Source organism: Rutilus rutilus (assembly GCF_951802725.1).
Source record: "Rutilus rutilus genome assembly, chromosome: 3".
NCBI lineage: Eukaryota > Metazoa > Chordata > Actinopteri > Cypriniformes > Leuciscidae > Rutilus > Rutilus rutilus.
The window spans coordinates 48,074,586-48,102,069 of NC_140211.1; the positions used below are offsets into that span (position 1 = coordinate 48,074,586).

General features: G+C 38.4%; 2 long non-coding RNA genes across 2 annotated transcripts; both read left to right on the forward strand.

Moving 5' to 3' along the window:
* The first annotated feature begins 5,038 nt into the window (after positions 1-5,038).
* On the forward strand, positions 5,039-9,762 carry LOC311288151. Its single transcript, XR_014626895.1, has 3 exons — positions 5,039-5,733; positions 9,104-9,255; positions 9,366-9,762. It is a non-coding gene; the product is annotated as an uncharacterized lncRNA (long non-coding RNA).
* Positions 9,763-16,801: 7,039 nt separating this feature from the next.
* LOC311288434 lies at positions 16,802-18,270 on the forward strand. Its single transcript, XR_014626925.1, has 2 exons — positions 16,802-17,083; positions 17,943-18,270. It is a non-coding gene; the product is annotated as an uncharacterized lncRNA (long non-coding RNA).
* Positions 18,271-27,484: the final 9,214 nt, after the last annotated feature.

Here is a 27,484-nt window from a genome sequence, read left to right on the forward strand (position 1 = left end):
CGCTAGTAGAGCGAACACTGAGGGAGACCCTTGTTACAAGTCCTCTGCCATGGCGGCTTTACAACAAGGAACACAAGGAGACACTTGTTACAAGTCCTCTTGCCATGACGGCTACACAACGAGAAACACGAGAGACACTTGTTACAAGTGCTCTGCCATGACGGCTACACAACGAGAAACACTTGCTACAAGTGCTCTGCCATGACGGCTACACGATGAGAACCACAAGAGAGATACTTGGTACAAGTCCTCTTGCCATGACGGCTACACAACGAGAAACATGAGAGACACTTGTTACAAGTGCTCTGTCATGACGACGAGGAGAAACACGAGAGAGATACTTGTTACAAGTCCTCTTGCCATGACGGCTACACAACGAAAAACACTTGTTACAAGTCTGCTTTTCATGACGGCTACACAATGAGAAACACGAGAGACACTTGTTACAAGTGCTCTGTCATTACGGGTACTCGACGAGAAACACGAGAGAGATACTTGTTACAAGTGCTCTGTCATTACGGCTACTCGACGAGAAACACGAGAGAGATACTTGTTACAAGTCCTCTTGCCATGACGGCTACACAACGAGAAACACAAGAGAGATACTTGTTACAAGTGCTACATATGATTGAGAGCAACCATACAACTCACGTGATAACCTAATCCGGATCTCCCCGTTCTTCACTGGGACGGTGTCTAATCTCCTCCCGCGCTTCACCTTCCAAGTGGTCGAAAAGAAAAAAACGCTTTATCCGCTTTAGACAAATAACGAACCCGCATGCATGCCTCAGCCTCCTCCACCCACTCGTCAATACCGGTACAACATTTGCCAGTAAATTTCGGACATCGTCTGTCCCTGGGCACACAAACAAACCGCTCCGGCACGACAAAATTAGTTTAGACTGGCTGGGGAGGGTCAGGCACTGCTGCAGGGGCAACCACGTGAACGGTGCTAGGACCAGGTAGCTCACCTGACACCTGCTCCCTTTCACGACGCAAACGGTTGTAACGACTGGGCTATGAATCATTCTTTCATTTGTTTTGAATTAACAATTCTGACTCTGAGTTTTCTGAGCACATTCCTTCTGAAACCCAAAGCCTTTTACACTCTGAACTCATTGAATGTAAATCAGGACTCTCGAGCATCTAAATTACTGGCATGGAGCCACCAGGTCTGGGTTTAGATTGCTCTCTGACACCCTTTTATGACTCTGCGATCCTCTCAGAGACACTCCAGAACCTAAAACCAACATTTTTCTTCCCCTGTGGTGAGCTTCAAAGAGACCCACAGAAGAGATAAGGACTTTCTCCTGACACAGACAGTCCAACACACACACACACCCAAACTTTGAACATTAAACTCATCATGAAATCATTTCTAAAGGTATATGATATATTTTGTGATGTTTCCCATGTTACAATAGCATAGCCATGATTTTTCTAGTCATGTAAGTGAACTTTAAATGCTTATAACATGCATATCTTATATATTGTGTATTCCTATAATCTTTCATATGACATGTTTGATATAATTTTAAATCTTGAGACTTAACGGAGTTGAATCTCGATAATAGATTGCAATGATATGATTATTACTATATGAATCATCTTTCTAGAGTCGGAAGGCTCAAATTCTGACAACACCATAACTTATTCGAGTGGGTGTCTCTCAAGAGACAAAGGAACTTTTCCCGCTTCAGATCTTTGGACGTTCATTGGTTGTTCGCGCAACCAGAGGCGTGAACCCATCTTTTCCATAAAAGATCGATCCAGAAGACACACCTTGCTTTTTCGCCATTGAGAGATTCCCTGTCCTACAACTCCCATAGGGAGTTTTCGCCGTGTTTCTTTTCTTTCTTTAATCTTTATTTATTTTCGTCTTCTGACTTTTCCTACGTTCAGTGAAGCGAACGTAATCGGCAACTTCAACTTTAAAGAGACTCTTTGAACCTCCCGCGGCCGCGCTCGCCCGGAAGAGACGAGAAAGCACGCCCCGCTCTTAAGGACACACGCAAGACTCTGCTTTCCTCAGCAACACAAAGAGAACCATTTTGAAAGTATTAGTTTTATGGAACTTTTAATGTGATTTGATTCCTTGGTGTCTCTCAAGGTTCATTTTGTCTGTGATTTTTGCCGTACTGTGATCTCTCTCTGATCGCTCATCTCCTCGCACTCTCTCTCTCTCTCTCTCTCTCTCTCTCTCTCTCTCATTTTCTGATCTCTCTCTCTCTCTCATCCCCTCTTAATTCATGTTCATTTGGTAAGGTTTTCGTTTGTTTGTTTCTGTTGTATATACATGTATTCCGTGTGTAACTGTAGTTCGATGTATTATTAGTTCAATTATTAAAATACAATATATCCTCGATTGATTCTGTCTGTCTGCTCACATTACGGAAAAGTCCCCCCTTACAGAAAAAACACATGAATTTCACATGTTATCACATGTTTTCCACATGTGATTACATGTGACCTCATGTGATCACATGTGTTCTCATGTGAACAACATGTCACCACATGTGAACAACATTTTACCACATGTGAACAACATTTTACCACATGTGAACAACATTTCACCACATGTGAACAACGTCACCACATGTGAACAACATTTCACCACATGTGAACAACATGTCACCACATGTGAACAACATTTTACCACATGTGAACAACATTTTACCACATGTGAACAACGTCACCACATGTGAACAACATTTCACCACATGTGAACAACGTCACCACATGTGAACAACATTTCACCACATGTGAACATAATGGAGCATGTGGCACATGCGGAAAACATGTTTCTATAGGTTATAATGTGGAGCTCATGTGAAATATATTTGCACATGTTGTAAAATAATTTTTAACATGTGAATCATGTTTCCACATCACAAATACTGTACATTTTCAGCTTCTTTGTAATGGGAAGTTGTCCCATTTTGTCACAGTCATACTTAACTTCAAGTAAGTGCCAGTTAATAAATGATCAATTTTAGACTTAATAACGACAAAAATGTAAACCATATTCAATGTTTTTTTGTGTGTTGTTACGTCCTGAGACGTATTTGTGATTGGTATTAGAAATGTTTTATAAGTTATACATAATCATGTCGAGAGAAAGCCCACCCAGCACCAGACGTCATTAAGACATTGTTTTTTGGGCTGAATCAAGTCGGCCCGTCATAGTCTTAATTTAGCCCAAAAATAGACGTTGACATTTGGGCTTTGTTTGGTCCGTCTGTTTTAAACCACATTTAGCCCTAATATAGCATAAATACAATTAAAGTCTATTGTAGCAAGTGAATAAATAGATTGTAGAAATAGTTTCAAAGTTACGTGTCACTGCACATCCCAGAAATACATTATTTGTGAACACCTATGTTCGTAAACCATCTACCTACATGATTTGGCATAAATCCAGTAAAAAGCGCTCCCTAGTGGTTTGTATCTCGTTGAAAACTTGTGCTGAATATTATTACACCTATATCTGAACATTTGTTAACAGTTACTACATTAAATATGCCTATAATGCATCCATAAAAACATTAAACATTAAAGTAGTTTAAACACTGTAGACCCCGATAAACAACAGCACTATTAATATATTCACATATGTAAAGCACTGTTAAATATTGAAATACATTTAATAGATTTGAAATACATAAAAAAAAATACTTAGAATAAAGCTTTGTTCTTCGTGTCACATCTGTGAATTTGTGTAGAAAACGTTCATAATTATATCATGTAGTTTTTGCTATTTTGTTTCCACACCGCGTTTACCATTCCTAAAGGTAGGCCTATATATTATATTATAATGTAGCCTATTATATATATATAACTGACAGACTTGTACGTTTTCAATGCTTTTATATTTTCATTCTATTTACAGTTTGCGATGGCCACAAGCCTACTATCCACTTAATAATGTATCAAGTTTCAGGATATTTTAGCTGATTATCAAATAATTCACTCCATCAATTCAAAATGTATGTAAATGCTGCGTGACTTCTACGTGTTTTAATGGGCGCGCGCGCTGAATATTCAAGCAGCATTTGAACTGGAGCGGAGGGCGTTACCATGGAAACGAGGCAGCAGCTCAACTGACAATCAGCGAAACTCCGTCTCTCACTGTTGTTTTAACTACTTTAAAGTCCCTGTAAAGTCAAAATTAAGTATGTGTTCTGAGTTTGTCATACCACCGAAAAATGTGTTATTAGACACCCAGCCCAATTTCAATGATTAAAAAAGCCGCCAAGTAAATAAAATAAGCTATCAAAATCTCGAAAAAATGAGCAGTGGTCTCTGCTCTCAAACGCTGGGGGCGTGTCCGCTGGCTGCGCTGAAACCACGCCCACTCGCGGGAAATATAACTCGCGCACAGCTCGTGCATGTCGGCGCGACGGGAGGATGAAGGCCGAAGCGGACAGCGGGAGATAGTCGGTTCGGCCCCACTCACCAGTAACAGCGGATTATCAGTGAATTCCAGTTGTCTCCAACGAAAGTAAACTATCCTGATCTCTACAGAGGCGGGTGTGGTGGTGATCATCAGCTCTCCATCAAGGTAACGTTAGCTCTTCACAAGATAAATCCACCTCTTCTTGATATGATCATTTTTCGGAAATTTAAATAAGGACACCGATCTGTTTTCTAAGTGATTGCATCCAGGGAATACGCATTTACATGACGAAGGCATAGCCAGAGCCGTGGGCATAGTAGCTAGCAAACTGTAGGCTGTCTGATAGTAACTCGCGATTGAGCGATAGGCTTAGTGACTCCGTGCGTCATCAAGTAGGGGCCCAATCAAGCTCAGGGGGTCGCAGTGCGTCATCGAGCCCCCGTTTTAGCCCCGCCCAAAAAATCCGGCTCACAGCAAGGGTGAAAAACTGTTAAACGGTCTAACTCCACAATTTAGTTCTTCACAGTTCTCAGTCTTTGTAACATGTTTTAGCAATACATTTCTAGCACTTATAATGTGTTTAGAATTTTTTTGTAGAATTGCCTTTACAGGGACTTTAAGGTAAGTTTAGTCCATAAAATTACACAGATTGTACATACAAGTGTTTCTGAGACTTTCTTTCATGTAAATGACTCGCTTCCGTTGAATATTTACTTTATAGAAATGGCTTAGTGTCTTCGCAAAAGTCCGTTAGCATCTCAACCGTTAACGTTAGGCTAACTTGAGGTAACTTAACGTTAAGTTAGGTTAACTATAGACTTGAGCTGTAAGTATGGGCGTTTAATCACATATTATGTGTAGATGAGATATTTTGATAGTTTTGTAAAGGTTTTGCTGACAATTGGTCAATGGATGAATGGGAATAGTCTAATTTATTTAACCTAAAAGTACGGACTGTATGGTTAATTCATAGTTATCAAGTGACGTCAGGATGCAGCGAGCTGTACTTGACCTGGAGGGCAAAATAAGCCTTTCCTCCATTGCCCACCAGTCATTTTTATCAGGTTTGTAGTTAGTATTAATGTAGTAAAACAGTGTTATTAAAAGAGCAAATTCATACCACTTATTCATGATGCATACTTTGTACAGGTTAGCAGATGAACACAGAACAAGTTATTTATAACATAATAATAGTGTTTGTCTTCTCCCCTTTACAGTATTGTTTGCCATCTAGTCCTGATCACAGAGTTTAGCTCCGAAACCCAATAAAGCAGACCTGAGCAGCTGATCCAGGATCATCAGAAACTCTGCAGAACTTTGGTCTGGACACCAGTGTTGTAAGTTCAGAACATATTGCAGGAGATATAATATCGTCTCTCAAGGTCCACTTACATGCAGAGGTTTACTCCAACCTAGTCCAGCACACCTGAACAAGCTAGTCAAGGTGCTAAACTCTGGGTAAATATCACTCAGTTCTCTAGCTCAGTAGTCAGTGGTTAATGGCCGTCTTTATCACAAAATCCTTACAGTGCACTGAAACATTTGCTCCCTAAAAACTCACTATGTTATCGGAAATTCTGAAGCTCAAAACTTTAATCACACAAGACAGTTCGCTACAAAATTACATGTGATAGGCACTAGCGGCAATCAGGATTTTGATTGTAGGCGCTTTTCTGCGGCACTGAGGACAGCGACTCAGTAGCCTACCTGAATTTAATGCATAATTAAGAATCAAAAAAAAAAAACTGTAGGATTTTTTTTTCTTTCTTTTTAATACAATTACAATGTAATATTTTCAATTGTTTAATAACATTATAGGCCTATTATTTTTAGTTTATTAACAGTAGGGATGCACCGATCCGATACTCAGTATCGATATCGGCTCCGATACTGCCATTTTTGGCGGATCGGGTATCGGTCAGACGAGGCCGATCCAAATCCGATATTGTGTGTATACTATTCTGTGTTATTGTTAAGCCACACAAAAGGCACACAAACATTATAAAGCACCATAAATTTTTGTGCCAGGGTGGCCGCGGGTCCTTAAAAAGTCTTAAAATGTCTTAAATAAAGTTTTCCTAATAAAAGGCCTTAAAAAGTATTAAAATGTCTTAAATTCAGATTCGATAGGTCTTAAATATTTCTGGTCACGTTACCGCTAAAATTTATCCAGTCTGACGGACCGTCAAATAACCAGTGAAGCATCGAATCGCGAGAATGATTCAGATTTTATTACATAAACAGCTATTGTTAATGATAATGTAGGCTTTTTCTTGTAACGCTGTTTTGTTATTTCAAATGTAGGCGCGTTGCGCGTGGCAAGCGCGCTCATAATGCGCGACCACAACATTGCCCAAAATCAAATGGCAAACGTAATGCAAGCGGAACGAAACTGCTCGTTATTGTGTGGTTGAAGGACCGTTTATCAGTTTGGACCAGTTCAGCGCGAGCCGATCGTGATCATGCGACACTGTTACTACACAGCGCTAATAAGAGATCCAGTAAAGAAAGCATTTTAATTCGCCACAGAACTGACAGAAGTAATAACATCGCTGCGAGATCTAGTGAGACGCATTCATATTTCTCCGTTATTAACGGATCAAACAGCGCTGACGTGGAAACCTGGAAGAAACATTGTGTCATGAATGAACTATCAGTGTCCACAGATCAGCAACATTCACCATGGATTTACTGTAGTAACACTAACTGCAACCATGGACGTTTGGTTAATAGTAGGCTATAATGCCTTCAAGTAACACGTCGGTTTTATTTTGACATTATGAATACAATTGCTGCCCTCAAATGTTAATCTGAACTAAAATAATCCTTTGTTTATAACTACTACAATATGACATTTTATTTTTTCCAAGGAGCTGTTTTGTTTTATATGCTCCTAAGAAGAGCCAATAAGCTCTAGAATTGCTCAAAGTAAAAAAAAAAAAAAAAAAATCATACTTTATATGATGTTAGTTTTAATATAAAAAAGAATAAAAAATTTAAATCAAGGAAATTTCTCTGGCATTTAGTTCTTAATGCTGTATCAAAAACGTACCGAACCGAACCATGACACAAGTGTATCGTATCGAACTGAACCGTGAATTTTGTGAACCGTTACACCCCTAATATATACGCATGTAATATAATGTGTATTTCCATCACAGGTTTGGTCTTAAATTTCATTCAAAGTGGCATTAAAAAGGTCTTAAAAAGTCTTAAATTTAACTTGTTCATATCTGTAGACACCCTGTGTGCACAATATTATAAGTGTTCTGAAGCCATTATATAGTATAATGTGAGATATAAATGAATATTTAAGTCGTTAAATTCAAGATCACGTAAATGTTTCTCTCAGCTGCGGCTGTCAATCATTCTTCATTCAGCATTCAAACAGCGCGTCGTGTTCGGTTACGACAGTTAACACGATGAAACTCTCTCCAAGATGATTCAATGTTACTATTATTATACTTGATCTGTAGATAAAGGTCTATGGTTTCGCATAAAACAACTCTTATCTTGCTGGATTTTATTGCTGTACCTTAATCATGTTACTTTCTACCGGGTGTCTGTTAGATCACAACACTGGAGAAAAGTCAGAGCACTATTTGTTCTTCACACGCACAGTAACTGAAATTTAAAACTGTTAAAAGAAAATGCTGAATAGACTATTGCATAGATAGATACTGTATAATACACTACGCATCAATATGTATTTTCTTTGTGCTTGAAACTTTTCAATGCGGACTCGACGCGCTGCGCGCTGTGACTCATGTTGCTTCAAGCGCATCATTCTGAGCTCGGGATGCGCATAAAAGCGCTTTGTGCCGCACTGTATTGGAGCCTTTCATATCATAATACAGGGACGCAATGAAAGATTATTAATAGCCTTTCTTGTTCTGTCCTATCTATCATATGTTGCTACCTCATTAAACAGCTGTGCTATACAGTTAAAAAATGTCTCAATTTTATAGTAGGATATAAAATAATTGCTATTAATTGCTAAGTTTTACCAGATTTAGTGTTACACTTATTGTCTCTAATTTGTTCCCCACTAAACATTTTTTTTTTTTCACAAAATGTTCAGATTTTATACAATTATTGTACACTCGTGATTTTTCTAGACTAAATTTTACTGAATTATCCACTAATCTAGTTTATAATAGCATTTATGTCAGATTATGATCATATATTTTTTGTTGTTGTTGTTTTTCTTTTTTTCAGTTCTTATTATCAGTTCAACACAGAGTTATAGAAATTCTACTTGATTAAAAAAAAACCTGTGCTGGTATCGGTACGGATCGGTATCGGCCGATACTCAGAATTTTTGGTATCGGATCGGTTCTGAAAAAATGGTATCGTTGCATCCCTAATTAACAGCAACAACAACAACACACACACACACACACACTTCTCTGCATATCTTCAGACAAAATAAAGATATCTGACAAAACAATGAAGATATTTTACAAACCAACTGCCAGGGATGTGCAAACACTTTGTATTGTATAGCCATTGTATGTGTATTTCAATTATAAATACGTTACAATATGGAGTAAAATTGGTTGCAACTCTGGTTTCATCACAAATTTAAGGAAACAGGCCTAACTAATATAGTGATGTTACATTATTTTATTTTATAAGCGTCAAATTATTATTATTATTAATTTATTTTATTATTAATGATCAATTGTACTTTTATTTCTCCATCAGGGTGTAGCCAAAGTGATGCTCTGTCGTCATTGCAAGTTTTCTGACAAAAGCCAGTCAATTCTCCTACAGCAAGATCTACTGAAACACTGGCACGTGACCAGAACACTTCACTGCATTTACATACATTGTGTGTGTACATTCAAAACCAAAGGGTGCGTTAAAGACTCATCTGCCAAGATTTCACTCTGAGTTCAGTGATATCTGTGAGGAGAAGACATATTGCACTGCCCTAATCTTTGATTGTTTTTCTATCCCAAAACAGGATGCCTGCTGAAGGAGACACAGAGGACTGAGACAATACACTTTTTTTAAATGTATAATTTTAATTTGGTTTTGCTTTGTTTGTTTTAAACATTCAATTTGTACTGCATATTTTGAAATGAAATAAAAGCTAAATTTGAATTATTTGTTTTAATGTTGGGAAACATGGCTATAGGCCCTACAAAAGAACATGGTAGGACTACCATTTTCTGTGGTATATTGCTGAATGATTTTTACATGGGTTTCACATGAAGTTGCAGGTTTACGTGGGGTGTAGGTTTAACATAGATTGTTGATGGGTTTCAAATGTTATTCCATGGGTCTCTCATGGAAATTTTACGTTTCACATGTGATTATTGGTTTCACATGGAAATTTCAGGTTTCACTTATGATCTCATGGGTTTCACATGTGATTTCATGGGTTTCACATGTGATCTCATGGGTTTCACATGTGATTATAGGTTTCACATGTGATTTCATGGGTTTCACATGTGATTATAGGTTTCACATGTGATTTCATGGGTTTCACATGTGATTATAGGTTTCACATGTGATTTCATGGGTTTCACATGTGATCTCATGGGTTTCACATGTGATTATAGGTTTCACATGTGATCTCATGGGTTTCACATGTGATCATAGGTTTCACATGTGATCTCATGGGTTTCACATGTGATTATAGATTTCACATGTGATTTCATGGGTTTCACATGTGATGTCATGGGTTTCACATGTGATCTCATGGGTTTCACATGTGATCTCATGGGTTTCACGTGATTATAGGTTTCACATGGGAATTTTACGTTTCACATGTGAGCTCATGGGTTTCACATGTGATCACATGTGTTTCACATGTGTTTCACATGCAATCACATGTGCAAATGTTCCAAAAGCACACATTTCCCGTGTGCAAAACACATGTTTCACATGTGATCCACATATTTCACATGTGCAAAGTCACATGTTTTTACATGTTAAATTTCACATGTGCAAAATCACATGTGCATGTGGTCACATGTGATCACATGAGTTTTTGCACATGTGAAGTTCATGTGTTTTTTCTGTAAGGGCCTGATTTGTTGATCCTAGCTACAAAGCTTTACGATGTGTTACTATTTCAGTAACCTAAATTTTATAAGGACAGGAGAATAATTTTCATGGCCAGAAACTAATTTTCCTGGAATTATAAGAAGTGATAACTTTATTGAGAAGTTGATAAGTTAATCTTACGGCCGTTTGCTGGACAAACAGATTGTTCGATAACTAAATTAATTCCATTAAAGGTTATCTCATACAATCGATCTGTAATAAGACTATTGATATATTAATGACAAACCATAACCCATTGTGGTAATCATTCATATATACAATCGATCTATTTTCAGCTTCAATTATTTAATGTAACTGTAATATGCAATATATATTAATCATATTCCTGATTGATTATTAAAATTCCCTATATATCATTTGACCTAATGTTAATGCAGTATTAAATGGTTAGTTCACCCAAAAATGAAAATTCTGTCAGTAATTACTCACCCTCATGTTGTTCCAACCATGTAAGTCTTTCGTTCATCTTCGGAACACAAATTAAGATATTTTTGATGAAATCTGACAGCTGTCTCACTCCTCCATAGGCTTTCAGAGGGACCGAAACTCGCCGGCCCAGAATAGTTATTAAAAACATCGTTAAAATAGTCCAAGTGACTACAGTGGCTATACATTAAGTTTATCATGCAACAACAATACTTTTTGTTCAGAAAAACAACAAAAATAACGACTTTATCCAACTATTAGTGTTCTTCAATGTGGGCCTCTGACGAGAGTTCACGGGAGCGCCAGGACGCATGTGCGAGAACTGAGATTACGCCGTTCTTCTTCTACTACTAACTTACTTGTTACTGGCTGCTCACTCCTTGGGAGTATTACCGCCATCTACTGTACAAGATGACGTCCCGACATCATCGAGACCTAAATCACAATAAGTGTCGAATTCAATAGCTTACATACAGCGCTCGTCTTCCTCTGCTTATAAACAGACCGTTTTGCGCTTCCGGGAATGTCGGGACGTCATCTTGTACAGATTTCAGATTTCATCAAAAATATCTTAATTTGTGATCCGAAGATGAACGAAAGACTTACATGGTTGGAACAACATGAGGGTGAGTAATTACTGACAGAATTTTCATTTTTGGGTGAACTAACCCTTTAATGTGGTTACACGGTCATTATCTGCTCTCAACTGTGCCACTAGCCTATTTCTCGCAACTCCTGAAACCTATAATCACACGTGAAACCCATGAGATCACACGTGAAACCTGAAATTCCCATGTGAAACCTATAATCACATGTGAAACCCATGAGCTCACATGTGAAACATAAAATTCCCATGTGAGACCCATGGAATAACATTTGAAACCCATCAACAATCTATGTTAAACCTACACCCCATGTAAACCTGTAACTTCATGTGAAACCCATGTAAAAATCATTAAGCAATATACCACAGAAAACGGTAGGCCTACCATGTTCTATAGGGCCTATAGCCATGTTTCCCAACATTAAAACAAATCATTCAAATTGAGCTTTTATTTCATTTCAAAATATGCAATACAAATTGAATGTTTAAAACAAACAAAGCAAAACCAAATAAAAATTATACATAAAAAAACAAAACATAAAAAGCCTCTAAAACACAGATGTATAGGGCGTGTGTGTGTATTGTGTGTTTGTGAACGCGTGTTGTCTCAGTCCTCTGTGTCTCCTTCAGCAGGCATCCCGTTTTGGGATAGAAAAACAATCAAAGATTAGGGCAGTGTAAACACAAGTCTATCCTGATAAAGTAAAAATTTATTTCTTTTCTTTCTGGATTTCAGGATTGTATCTGTTAATTTCAAGTGATGACTGGTCTATGTATATTGGCAGTAGCCAAATATATAAACAAGCAGATCCTGTGCACACCTACAGCATGCCCTCTAGAAGGTTCTAAAGATTACAGATGCATTAGTATCTTTATGGGTTGGTTGGTGTTTTAACGGCATGCCAGCCAAGGTTCCTTGGCATGTAAGAAGTTGAAATGCTATAAAAAAATGTATGTAAGGTCTTTAAAGTTTCCTTTGGATAAAAACCTTAAAATGGATTTATGGTGCGTTCAAGTCATCTCGTATAGATCGTATTTACGAGTTGAATGCACATGAACGCCATCACAATGTCGTAAATACCAGTGGGGAGCTCGGGATTTTCTTTAAGCCCCGATCTGTACGAGTTGGGGGCGTGTCAGTGAGAAACATGGCGGAATCAATGAATGCAACGTCTGTAGTTGAGCAAAGTGATAGTAAAATATATCACTTACAGGTTTAGCAGTGACATTGTAAGGCTTTTTCATTTATAACAAAGTATAAGCTCTCTGCACAAAATATGATATAGCCTACTTGTAATATAACAATTATATATATACTAATTATATAATGATACAGTTAATTTACATTGGCCTCATAAGTTAATTAAAAACATAAAAAGAAAAACACACCCGATGCGCATTCTTTGTTCTTCATTTTCTATAAGCAGAGTTAACAAAACTTGCTATATTTTCGTGTTATTCATTAAAAGAAGGTACACCACCATCTTGCTCCGACGAAACTGACTTGAACGCACCTCACGTCGTCAACACGACTTCCCACCTCGTACGTACGAAATTCCCAGGAGGACTTGAACGCACCATTAGTGTCATTGGTATCTTAGCATTACAGCAAGGGTATCCAATCCTGTGCCCAATTATCAAGCATTTCTGAAGATATTAATGAGTTGGTTCAGCTGTGTTTGATTAGGGCTGGAGCTGAACTTTGCAGGAAGGTTGATCTTCAGAAACATGATTGGGCACCCCTGATATGCAGTATAAATTAGTGTGGGGCGATATGCTCAATTTTCATATCATCCTATCGTCAGCCTGTTCGATCGGCGATACACAATATTATTGGCGGTATCTACTTGGCGTGAACATATGTTCAACGTGACATCACATCAGTGCAACAGCATAACATTTTGAGTGCCAATGTCTTAATAAATGATGGAAGAAACTACTGACTCTAACTTGCCACAACTCCCATGGCCTTAGTTAGCGATTTTTTTGAAGTAGTTGAAAAGAAGAATGACTCCTTCACTTTTAAGTGCCTTCTCTGCCTGCGTCAGCCCTGTACAATTTCTTCTCACAATAATTCTCCTTCCAATCTAAAGGCGGGTGTACACTAAGGTGGTCCTTATTTTTCAAGTTTTGATTTATAATTGTCTGAACCCCTCAAGTTGTTCCAATACATGAAAAAATAATTCAGGCAAAATATGAGCTCATTTGAACAATATTTAGAGGTGGCTCAATGACGTTGAAGTTTTGTATAATCAGTTATTATGCTCAATTTGTGATAATTACCACTTGCCTAATTTTATCTCAACTATTTAAATTACATACTTGCTTATTTAATGGCAATTCTGAATTTACACCTATTTTGCACAAAAGATATTCTATGGATTTCTTGCAGAAGCATAAATTGTGTTATTTTGCCACTTTTGTGACTTATTTCAAGTATTTGTCATTACTGGCTGTGATTTGCGGTCGTCTGCACTTCAGCACTTCGCAAGCAACAGAGCCCAATGGCGACGGGAGGGACAGTTGCTACGCGCTCGCAAGATTATCTTGTTAGCCATGTGGAAGGAATGGAAGGGACTAAGCTACCCACAGGGACCATCGTTCTCTGCCATTTTTTACATCGTCACAATGTTCTGAAAAAGAATATTCGAGCAGCAGCAAACAATACCATACAGAGAGTGGAAGAATTTTGGTTCCGGGCAAGAATTCCGGTCAAGCATCGACAGGACTCCGTTAAAAAACTCGAGCAATTATTTTGTGACTGGAAGGGGTTGAAAAAGAACAAGAATCGCCAAACAAAGACTCAACGGGGTAACGAAGCCACTTTCACAGAAATGCTTGGTGTTAAGAAACTCTGAACTATTGACTTTGAACTGTGCAAACTGTGAAAAGATGCGTATCATCAGTTATCTTACAATAGTCAAATGTATGTTGTGTAAGATTTATTTGGTTAAATAATTAATATTGTACTCACATTGAACTGTCATCAAGTAATAGGCTACATGATTTGATGCATTCTGCAAACTGTGTATAGTATTGAATACAATGCTCAATGCTAAACGTTTTAGAATGAAGAATTTCGCTGACTTGTAGAATTGCCTACAAAAACAGCAAACTTTGATGTGCTTGAGCTACCTCTAAATATTAATATTTTTGCCCCATTTTTTTTCTGGGGTGTTTTTAGCATAAATGGAACAACTCTGGAGGGTCAGGCTGCAGAAAAATGAAAAACAAAAAAATTCGTACACTTAAGGGCCACCCTAGCGTACACGGTGCGATTTTTTTTTTTGCTGTTTTACGAGCTCGCAGATTATTTTTTTCAATTGGGAGAAATCGCGTGGAAATCGGTTATCGGTATCGTGTGCGAGGAATTACGAGCCGAGCCGAGTACCTTATGAGCACCTCTCGACCTCCCGATCATTTTTAAGCATGTTGAAAAAGTTTGGGAGCTGTCGGCTTGAATTCGTGAGGTGTGTGCGGTTGAATGAGCCGATTTGTCGAGCTATCTGAATTTGACCAATCAGGAGCTGAGGAAAACCACAGAAGAAGAAAGACGAAGATGGCAGCGCCATGGCGAATTTGGACTATTGAAAAAGAAGATAAACTCGCTGAACTCTGGCAGGAACAGCGAGCGCTGTATGATGTGTCATGCAGTGTGTACCATGACAGGTTGTCCGAGATGATATTTTACAGCAGATCGCCCAAGAGCTACAGTTAACAGGTGAGATGTAATACGTATTAGGTAGCTACCTATTGTTAGCTATAGCTAGCTATAGTGTGTAACTAGGCTTTTTAACTCATTCACACACACACACACACACACACACACACACACACTTCTGTCAAAGATATTAGAAAAAACAGTATCCTCACAACTGTGTTCCTTTCTTGAAAGAAATGATATCTGCGAGGATTTTCAGTCCGGATTTAGACCGTACCATAGTACTGAGACTGCTCTCACTAGAGTTACAAATGATTTGCTCTTATCATCCGATCGTGGTTGTATCTCACTATTAGTGTTACTCGATCTTAGTGCTGCATTTGACACCATTGACCACAACATTATTTTAAATAGACTCGAACATTATGTTGGCATTAGTGGAATTGCATTAGCATGGTTTAAATCATACTTATCTGACCGTTATCAGTTTGTAGCAGTAAATGAAGAGATGTCTTATTGATCACAAGTTCAGTATGGCGTACCACAAGGCTCAGTACTAGGACCGTTGCTGTTCACTCTGTACATGCTACCCTTAGGAGATATCATTAGGAAACATGGAATTAGCTTCCACTGTTATGTTGATGATACTCAGCTGTATATTTCTTCAAAACCTAACGAAACTTACCAATTCACAAAATTAACGGAATGCATAGCTGATATAAAAAATTGGATGACTAGTAATTTCCTACTTCTAAATTCTGAAAAAAACAGAGATTCTAATTATTGGACAAAAAACGTCCTCACGTAATAACCTAGAATACTGTCTAACACTTGATGGCTGCTCTGTTAAGTCTTCGTCGTCTGTTAGGAACCTGGGTGTGCTCTTTGATACCAATCTTTCATTTGAAAGTCACGTGTCTAGTATCTGTAAAACCGCATTTTTCCATCTTAAAAATACATCTAAATTACACCATATGCTCTCATTGACAACTGCGGAACAATTAGTTCATGTGTTCATGACATCAAGGCTAGATTATTGTAATGCTCTACTGGGTGGTTGGCCTGCACGCTTAATAAACAAACTACAGCTAGTTCAAAACGCAGCAGCTCGAGTTCTTACCAGAACCAGGAAGTATGACCATATTAGCCCGGTTCTGTCAACACTGCACTGGCTCCATATTAAACATTGCGTACATTTTAAAATATTGCTCCGCAGTACTTGAGCGAGCTCTTAACGCATTATAGTCCTTCACGTCTATTGCGATCTCAAAATTCTGCCCAGTTGATAATACCTAGAATATCAAAATCAACTGCTGGTGGTAGATCCTTTTCCTATTTAGCACTAAAACTTTGGAACAGTCTTCCTACCCAGTGACGTGCCGTGATGTCTTAAAGAGGCTAGGCACTGAGTTATGAAAGCCAGATTACCTGATTTATTGTTTAGGCTAATACATAATAACAGTAAACGTTACGCACAAGCGCGGCATATCAAGAAATGTACAAATCAGGATGTATATCGTGTATTCTCACAGTCTGTGGGCTGCGTTCGAAACCGCATACTTCCCAACTATTTAGTATGGAAAAAAGAGTAGGCGAGCGAAAAAGTATGAACGAATCCAAAAGAGTAGGCGAGAATTACCTGGGTGACGTACTAATTATCGCGAGATTCGGACTTAAGTGCGTTCGAATATGCCTACTTTCCTACTATATAGTAGGCGAAAACAGTACGTGAAGGAAGCAGTACGTTCGGAACATCAGTATTCATAAAAGAGTAGGCGAGAAGTTCCCGGATGGCTTACTGCTTCCGGCCAGATTTTTGAGTGCTCAACGATGGATACTCTTCTATCCCAGGAGGCCACGCGAGAGGATACGTCATTATCAAACATCGCAAAGATCGGCGACGCGGGTGCTTTCAAATGTGAGTAAACACGGTTCCTTGTGTTAAAATTGCGTGTGTTGAACTACTGTAGAGTAAACTGTTGAAGTGTTGAAGGTGTAAAGACGTTACACAGTATAGTATAGTTGTGATTTTGCTGTAAAAACACGTTTTATTATGTATAACGTTAGCTAACAGGGTAGCTCCAGTAAGGACACGTAAGTTACGTCTCTAAAGTGGATTTACATAAACCATATCTTAAAGACGCTTATTTTAAATGTCTATTTACATCTGACAGGAAAATCTTCAGTAAGTATTACAGCACATCACACATCACAACATGAAATAGACATCTGAGTGATGAATGTGTGCTATTATCTAGAACAAATCTATAAAGTAACTAAAGTTATCTATTTTATTTGTCCATTACTGTTGATAAATTGAGGAACATTTATGTTGGATAAAAAGTTAAAACAACCTCAACATGTAAATGTAGTGTTGAGCTCATAAATCGCAGAGGTTATGTGAATCTTGTCTGGATATTACAGGACAGATGAACAGATGTGTGTTGATCCGGTGGAGAGTGGCTCATGAAGCTGAATGCTGCCATCAAAGGCTTTGAGGGAGTATATTACAGAAATTAATAACAACAACTATTTAAATATTAAGTTGTAGTTTATTTTAATTATTGTAATTTCAAACAGAGCAATTATGGCACTTTTCTGATTCTTGATTTCTGTGCATTTGCTGCACGGCTTTTGTGGTGGAGCAGGACCTGCAAGGAAAGATGATGGCGGCATTTGTGGAAAAAAGCGTTTTTGTCTTCTAAATAATACTGAAATCAAATGACATTGTGCTGTTAAAATGACTGCTTTTGTGTTATGTTTGTGCATTTTTGTAGGATCTGAAATGTCAGCAGACTGGTGTGAGCTCTGAGGATGAGGAGCCCAGAGCTGAATCCTGGAGATGGTGCCATGGATGAGACCCTCCATCACTCCACCTGCCCTTATGAGACCCTCTATCCCTCCACCAGCCCTTATTGCCTCAGATTGTGAAGCACAACACATCACGCAACAACCTCAGGCACGAAGGCACGGCTCACCTTTGGCGATCATCAGAATAAAGCCGCAGAATGGGAACCGCTGTGTTGAGATGGCAGAAGGATGTGGGGTTCAGCGCCTGTAGCCTACATACATGATTGTAGTTTGAATAAAGCTTTGTTTCATGTGTTGACTTGTATATGCATTTGTTTATTGTGTGATGGTGACTTTCATTCATTCTTTTACTAATTTATTAATATTTCTCATTGTTTTCAGTAAATAAAATATAATTATTTAATTAATGCTTTAATTGTTTGAATGAAAATGTAGATATGTTCACTATATACACATCTAGAGTGTATTCAATCATGCATAGCTATGTCATATGACATACATTACATTTTGTTTGTTTTATTGAATTATATCATTTTCAGTCAAAAGTAATATAATTAAGTATTGGTCAGCATTTATCGTTGTTATTATTGTATGTTTTGGGGTGGGATAGCAATGCAATTCATTCTGGGGTAATATTAATTTTTAATATTAATGATACTTACATTTTTTAGTATAAAATCAACTGTTTTCTCCAAAGGCAAATCTTCGCACAGCTGCCCTTTGTGCAGACATTACAAACGCTGAGGAAACCCGTAGGTAGGGCTGTTGAGTTACTGATGTTATGAGGTATATATATCTCATGGGTTTGCATACATAATATGAGATTTTTTACACAGGAAAAATGAACCTACAAGGTTAAATATATTAATATATATTTTCTTAAATAATTCATTATAATACATTTAAAACATGCATTTTTTTTTTTGGTTATTTATAGGCCTAGGCCTGAGGAATGAAAGAGAGTTAAATTCAACAAGAAAAAGAGGAAAACATAAAGCAGCCACTTTTGCTTGTGGATGAAAATGTTTGGATATAAAATAAAGAAATTAACAACATATTCAAGAGATGACAATTTTGGGATTTCGTAATAAAAATAAATAACATCGTTAAGGATAAAACGATGGGTCACATTAGTAGCCTAGGGTTAAATATAAGAACTTAAATCAACCCTAAATGTAATCACAAAATAAATGGGCAGCAGTTTCTTCAAAAAGACCACAAAATTAGTTTAATCAATAAGATATTTACAGACAGATGAATTAAACGTGTCGTTCAAATCTTTTAAGTTGTTGCGCGTGTGATAACGCGTCGTAGGTCACATGATAACGTCAACATGGCAGATGTCCGGTTCGCATTCATACTCAACGAGATCTGGCTATAAAGTACCTACTCTTTTAGCGCTCGTTAAATAAGTACTTATTGAAATTAAGTACCTACTCATTGAGTATGCGGTTTCGAACGCAGCCTATCTCTCTCTCTCTCGCACACACACACACACACACACATACATACATACACGCACGTCGCACACACACAAGCGCGGCACAGGCACACACCGGTAGTTAATGTCCACTCCAGCATCAGAATGCAACCATTCTTAATCCTTATTGTTGCACAGCGGCCAAAAGTAACAGTAAAATCACACACTGCTCAATTGAATATGAAGGCAAATGGCTTGCATTAATTCAACCACATTTATCAATTCAATATTAAAGGAGAACTCCGGTCAATTTTAACATTGAGCTAATTTTTTTGTACATTTGGAGTGCTGTCAGTACAGAGATCAACGACAAAAATCGGCGTTGCCTACAACGTGTTATCCTCTTTTTAAAATTTGCACCCTGTTGACTTCAATGGGGCAAGTTTTAAACCTGCTTTTAGCCTCTTAACATCCTTGATGTGTCATTACAAGTGCACAGGTCATGTGAGTGATTCCTTCGGAGTGAACGCGGGTGAATCTGACTGCAGTAGATGTGAAAGATATTAATAAAAATGATGTTTATTCAGCCAGCGCACATACCTGTATTTACATCCTGTTTTCGGTCGAAGTCCACAGTAATCGATTGTCGAGTTCACGCGCATAGGTTTAGTACCTATGATCACGCGCGTGAACTCGACAATCGACTTGACTTGTGCACTTGTAATGACACATCAAGGATGTTAAGAGGCTAAAAGCAGGTTTAAAACTGGCTCCATTGAAGTCAACAGGGTGCAAATTTTAAAAAGAGGATAACTCGGTGTAGGCAACACCGATTTTTGTCGTTGTTCTCTGTACTGACAGCACTCCAAATGTACAAAAAAATTAGCTCAATGTTAAAATTGACCGGAGTTCTCCTTTAAGCCCAAAATAGTTTTTGACTCACCAATCGGTAGATTATTTGTAGCCTACATAAAATTCATCCGCCGCTCTTTCCTCGTGAAGACGTCGATCACAGCTTTGTAAAACTCGTCTTTACGGGCCTTCAGTCTGCAAAGTCTCTGGCTCTCAATTTAAATTTTTTAACTCTGTGATCACGGCCGGTGCTGTCATTTTGACTTTGAATTTGGTGCGGGGATTAGGCATGTAGGCTAGCTGTGGTGTAACTTTAATGACGTTAGCTGCGCAAATGTCCAGTTATATCTCGATTTTAATTGGTCCATGTCTGATATGTTACGGAGATGTTACTGGCATACCATATTTACGTCCAAAGGCACAGCAGATTTGTGCTTTTTGCCGTACATGTTAAAGAATACAGGATCGAAGTGCGCATGCGCAACATGGGTTTTTCGCTTGTCGTCTGCAATGAATGGTCAGTAAAAGCACTGCTTATTCTACGATTTGTTTTTATTTGATTATGCGTAACTGCTACATTTGTCATCATAACATCTAAATAATTGGAATAACACACATATTGCATATATAAATCACAAGAATAAACAGTAAAAATACAAATACAAGTTTATTATTTAATAAACATTTTTATTTTTGAATTTTGGCAGGGTAGGCAGTGCCTAGTTTGCCTACCCAGACCGCACGTCACTGTTCCTACCATTGTCCGGGAAGCAGACACACTCTGTCAGTTCAAAGCTAGATTAAAGACACATCTCTTTGACCTAGCATTCACATAATACATTATATACTTCTATAATCCAATGTTAGGCTGCATAGATTAGGTCAGCCGGAACCGGGAACACTTCCCATAAATCCTGATGTACTCGTTACATCCAGGGGCGGTTCTAAGGTCAGTGGATATTCGGGACTTTAGCCCAAACTAAAATTGGGTATTTTTATTTAAAGGAATTAATTAATTATAAAAGCGATTTAAGGGAATAAAGAAAAAGAAAGACTTATTGTATTAGTGAAATAATTTGAACTATTTGCAAATAATATTTTATTCTTAATTATGCATGCATTCTCTCTAAATGAATCAAGGAAAGTATAGCATATTTTCAATTCAAAAAGGCAAAATTGAATAAATAAATAAAAAAGTTGAGTAATTTGCGTCACTGGATATTGTCTGTAGTTGAACATTTCTATTGTAAAACAGTAAAATATGAAATGTTTATCTACTTGCATTTTACCAGGCATTCGTTCACTGTTAACACCCTTCTGTGAATGGTAAGCCCCGCCTTCTTTAATCATTCTGACATTGATGAACTAGACCGCTGAACTTTTAGTCTTCCTAACAACAAACAGAGTGCTGCGTAATGGAGTGCATCAGAGCAGCATCTAGAATATCAAATATATTGCAGTGAATCTCTTATTTGCATCTTAAGTTTATTGGCAATAATAATGACAGGTTTGCGAAAGTGTAGAACTCGGTGAGCTCGCGCAAAACAGCGCGAAAAACAACATCTTCAGCACAGCGACTCATTTAAACGCCTCTGATTGGCCGATGCGTTCATCAGACATGTCTGTGATTGGCTACAATGCTCAACGCTGCAAAAGCACGTCGTGAGTACCTTTAATGCAAAGGGAAAAATATAAATAAAACTGTAATATGCACTTTTCATGATTAGGTAATCGTGGCTGCTGTAATCTTATTCACATTTGTTTTTCTGATTAATTGTTTTGCTCTATGAGAAAGACAAGGTAACAAAATATTCGGGGCTTTACTAAAAACCTTCGGGGCTTAAGCCCCCTTAGCCCAGCCCTAGCGCCGCCCCTGGTTACATTATAAGAAGAATGGCATCTACGCTAATTTTAGTGTCTTTGTTTATCCCGAGGTTTTCCCACAGCCTGCCGTATCCAGGCCGTATCCAGATCTGACGAAGGACCTTCGCCTGGACCCGATGACAACGCAGTGCTGAAGTGCCAACTAGTCTCTCCCCATGGAGGATCCCTTTACCACTCCAGATAAAGCGTTGTCGGGAAAATTCGTTTTGCGTACCTACCCCGAAGTGACAAAATAAAATTCTGTATCAAAATCTATAAGGAAAGACCAGTAGGCTACTTTGTTTAGGCTTGGTTTGTAGGGAATTACAAACCTGCGCACATATATTCAAACGCACATAACTATAGAACCAATTCTTAATGCGCATGTGAACGCCATTAGCGTTTATCACAGGTTCGCGTTTAAAGCAGCACTCAGTAGCTTCGGGATTTCTTCGCTGTATTCTCGCTTTTTGCTCGCAGGTTTCTCTCTAGAGCTCCCCCCACAGCTTCGGAATAGATATTTGACAACACTGTTGTAAAAACTCGTTGGCTATTCTCAGACACCAGAGGCTAGTAGATCAACAACATCAAAGCAGATGGGACATTCTTTAAAACGTCTTCTTCATTCAGGTTCGGACAGCGTGAGGGAGCGCAATAATGACAGCATTTTAGCAGATTTCTTTTGGCCGTAAAGCAGTTGTTTACATCGCGAGACCTGATATCACGCGATACTTCCTGACGCGGCGGCCGGCGGCCCGCCGCCCCCAAAGTTGCAAGTGCGTATTTTCCGCTCACGGGCACCAGGGGGGTGCGAAACGACCACCATTCAACCCGAAATAAGTATTATAACCATTCCAATGACTCCGAAGCTGTTCAGTTAAGGTAAAAAAGTTACTTAGTTCACCTTTAAAGTCTGTGTAGAGAGAATGGTGTCGTCTTAGCAGGCCCTAATTTAATAACAAATGATCGTTGCGACGGAAGCTAATCAATCAAAACTAACTTTAGCTGGAAAAAAACTTTATTAAAGAACCGCTGTAGCAGTTCGCTGGAGGCACCACAGGATCAGCCCAAATAAAGAGAAACACCAGCAATGCCTTTTCGCTTTTGTGTATTTACTGCAAGCATAAAATGGGACAGTGTTACATTCATCTGTTCTGGATCGACAATCTCTCTTCAGAGTGCTTCCCACAAACTGACATATTACAAGATGTATTTTATACCAAATCGGTAACACAAAAGAACACAACACATCTTTCTAGTCAAACTCATACAGTAGGCCTACAGGGCAGTAGTGCAATTATAACGTTCGATAAGCACAAAGACTAAATGCTGGGTAAACAATTACAATTTCCATACTGTGTCAAATTAATATTCCAACCTTCCCCACCTTAATGAAATATGGATCATCTCTCAATATCATGCTCAATCTCTCTCTGCACCTGATTGAGAAGCAACTCATCTATTTAACAAAGTTTGATGAATTATACATTTTCCACACTATTACACCGCTATAAAGCCAAAACAATCTCTGTTACCTTAAATTATACGCTTATCTCTGTAAAGCTGCTTTGAAACAATCTACATTGTTAAAAGCGCTATATAAATGAAGATGACTTGACTTGACTTGACACACAAAAAGGGTGACCAGACGTCCCTGTCTCCCGGTGCTGAAAACGAGCCTGCATTTGTAGCAAAACAGTCACGGCTTGTATCAATATTTTATATGCAGTTATGAGAGAGAGAGAGAGAGAGAGAGAGAGAGATAGCAGTTATATTTAACTGTACTACATACTATAAACAGTTTATTAAACACTGCCCTTCTAAGGATTAAAAAAAAAAAATCTGGTCACCCTAAATAAATAGAGACAGCCTAAAGACAGAATAATTTAAGGTTGCTGTTTGTTTTCTGGTATTGTTTATACAGTACAGTGTTAGGGGTTAACAGTTTTGGACCCAAGGACCAGATGTTTGAAAGAAGACCCGGAGTCAGAATTATAATAAATTGAAGAAAAGTTTTACTGAAGATAGTTTACAGTTTCATTAGCAGAAGTCAGCTTCAAGACTCACACAGGAGTTCGTAGGCCGCCCCGCTCACAGTTACATAGATCACAGCAGTTATACCCTTCACCAAGGTCTAAGCTACGTCCTTGCTTCAGGTTGCAGTTTCTGATTGGCTAAAAAAATAGATAAACCACACATATACAGATAGACGGAAGCATATCTCCATTGATTATGCAGCTGACACTCGGACCCTGAAGCTAGGCACGTAGTGACCTTCCAGTTCTCAGATTTGGATTGCTGGGCACCAGCATGTCCAGAACAACAACTCAGTCAATCTCCAATAATGCCAGTGGTTCCTTAACCTGTAGCCAAGAAGACTAACACACATACCGACACGCAGCTTTTCCAAGGTTGGATTTGGCCAGGCTCTAACTATAAACAGGAGAGTCCTCTCAAAACATCAAGATAATGCATTCTTTCTCTCAAGGAGAGCAACACTTTAGTCTAACTGGAAAGTAAGGATTTAACAAAGAAATGGTCCCTTAAACTATTGGCTTCAATTCAATTCAATTCAAATTTATTTGTATAGCGCTTTTCACAATACATATTGTTTCAAAGCAGCTTTACAGAAAGTGCATTTCAGAAATGTACATAGAAAAATACAGTTAGTTAATCATGTATTAATTTAGGGCATAACATATCGCCAGCGTCGAGTCGTCTCTTCACAGGCGTCGAGTCGTCTCTTCACGGGTGTTGGGGCATCTGAAGTTTCCATGAGAGGCTGGATACAAACTGGAGCTTTCGAACTCTATTTCAACAGATAACAACAGAAAAGCAGATGGGAAATAATTAGCATAGCTGCTGTTCATAATATTAATGCATTCGATCCGATTCAACTGTAGTATTATGTGAATGCTTGGCTAAAGAGATGACCCCTATAATTTTTAAAACGTTTAAGACCTTTCTCAAACACAAAACCAGTCCCTATTTCATTTCTGGAAGCCGGGATAAGTAGGCAAGCACTGTTACTGCATTCAAATATCAAATACAGACATTAAAGAATACATGAAAAGAACATTTCAGTAATCACACTGGTAACTTCAATAACAAAATAAAATCTCCAGAGAAGTAATTCAACTCATGTGATATTTAGAAGGAAAAATATTGATTAATACCTTGATTATAATCACTCATTACATATACATTGAAGCAGCAGTGGATTCCAATCCACCCCCTTCAACACAATGTCCAAACAAGAATGGCTACGCTCAGGACACAGTTTGGAAAGTTAATCAAGGAAAAAGCAAGTGGTAGTGGCTTTAAACAGCCAACAGCAAGGCAGAAATGGATATTACAACACTTGCAGTTCCTGAAGCCCTTTCTTTTGCAAAGACCAAGTCAAAGTAGTTTGGAAGTAAGTAGATTTACTAAGGAGAGAGAGAAAAAATTGGAGGGAAAAAGAAGTTGCAAGGGTCATATGTAGATGAGGGTAACAGGAGGACAAAGTGGGAGAAATTAAGATAGTGGGAAGGCAGTTGTCATTTTCCTAGTTTACATTGTAATTGTTTGTGCATATTTTATAGCTGGAAGACAACACTGCTGCTCAAGGAGTAAAAGACAGTGATATGGAAAATGAAATTGATCTGTCACCTGGTTTAGAGCAGAGTTCTTGTGACACACCTTGTGAAAATGACCAACCAGCCTCTGGACCACCTGCCTCTGGACCGCCTACCTCTGGATATCCTTCATGTCGGGCCAAGTACAGGAGTAAAAAAATGAAAACATTGAGCTACAAAAAATTGCAATACTCAACAAGGTTGCAGACCGAATTTCTAATAGAGAGGACAAAGGGGAGTATTCCTTTGGAAAACAGGTTGGGGAGGAACTTGGGCGAATTAAAAATCCCGCCCTAGTATTGAAATTAAAAAGAGCTACAATGTTGCAGATTTATGATGCACAAGAAAGTGAAATTTCAGTGCATCCAATGCATACTCATTCAGGCTTCCCTATGTCTGGAAGTTACTAATCTCCCCATCCAACATACATTCCACCACCCACACCAAAACCACCCCCACGGCCTTTACTGTCCCAGCCGAATTACACTTTAATGCATCAGCTAGATGACACAGGGTGCAATCAGCTTCAAGAGCTTTAATTATTATTATTTTTGCAAGGGTTGTTCAAAAGAGCTGTGAGCACTTTACATATTTTGTATGTTGTGTGATTATATAGTTTTACTACTGGAATAAGCAATAAACATACTTTGAGAAAAAAACAGAAACATACAGAAAAAGTATTATTACCAAAACAACAAAGTTTTTCTGTAAAGAAACACAGAATTTCATTTTATTTGCCACAAAGTTTTGTCTGGGTTTGAATTTGAATTATTTGAATGTGAACTTTTTTTTACTTGTTCAAAACGTTTGACGTTTAATGTTTTTTAAAATGTTTAATGTTTTATAGAACATGTTGCTAACAAAAAAAAAAAAAAAATATTGGCGGTGAAGTGTTTTCAGTTTATCCATTAGACATACTGGTCTTGCCATGGTACACAGCCAGCTGGGGAGACAAAGTAAACTTTAAGACAGTCACGTTGCTCTTTGGCAGCTATTGTTGGGTTTTTTCCTCATTCCAATCTCACAGGCTGCAGGGTTCTCTCTTGTGGAAGGTAGGCATCTGATTGCTTGTTGCACAAGAAATTGTGAAGGCACAGTGCTGCCAAAGTGATTGTCACTGCTTTGTCAGGAGATCAAGGCAGATGGTTGTGCGGAACACCCTGAGTCGGTTTGCAAGAATTCCGAAAGCATTTTCCACAACACGTCTTGCACGTGATAGTCTATAATTGAAAATGCATTGTTCGGGCTGTAGTCGTCTGTGTGGGTATGGCTTCAGCACGTCATTCCTCAGAGGGTAAGCTTCATCTCCCAGAAAAGCATATGGCATGATGATATTGGTGTTGGGTAGAGCCTCAGCCGGAGGAAGGTTTAATTTTCTTTCGTCTAAGGCAGCTCGCAAATCAGACTGCGCAAACAAACCTGCATCTGAAACTCTGCCTTGAACTCCCACATTTGTGTAAATAAATTTGTAGTTTGCATCCACTACAGCCATCAACAGGATGGAAAACCTGGACTTGTAGTTGTAGAATGTGCTGCCGCTGTTGGCTGGGGGCAGAATAAAGATATGTTTTCCATCTATTGCGCCAAGGCAATGAGGGAATTGCCACTTCATGTCAAACTCTTCATCAATTTTCCTCCACTCGTCTTCAGAAGTTGGTGTCTATAAACATGACATTATCGGATTACTAAACACACAGCTAGTTTGAGATGCTAGTTTAAAATTGCATAATCAGTATGATCCCAGAAGCACATCCCG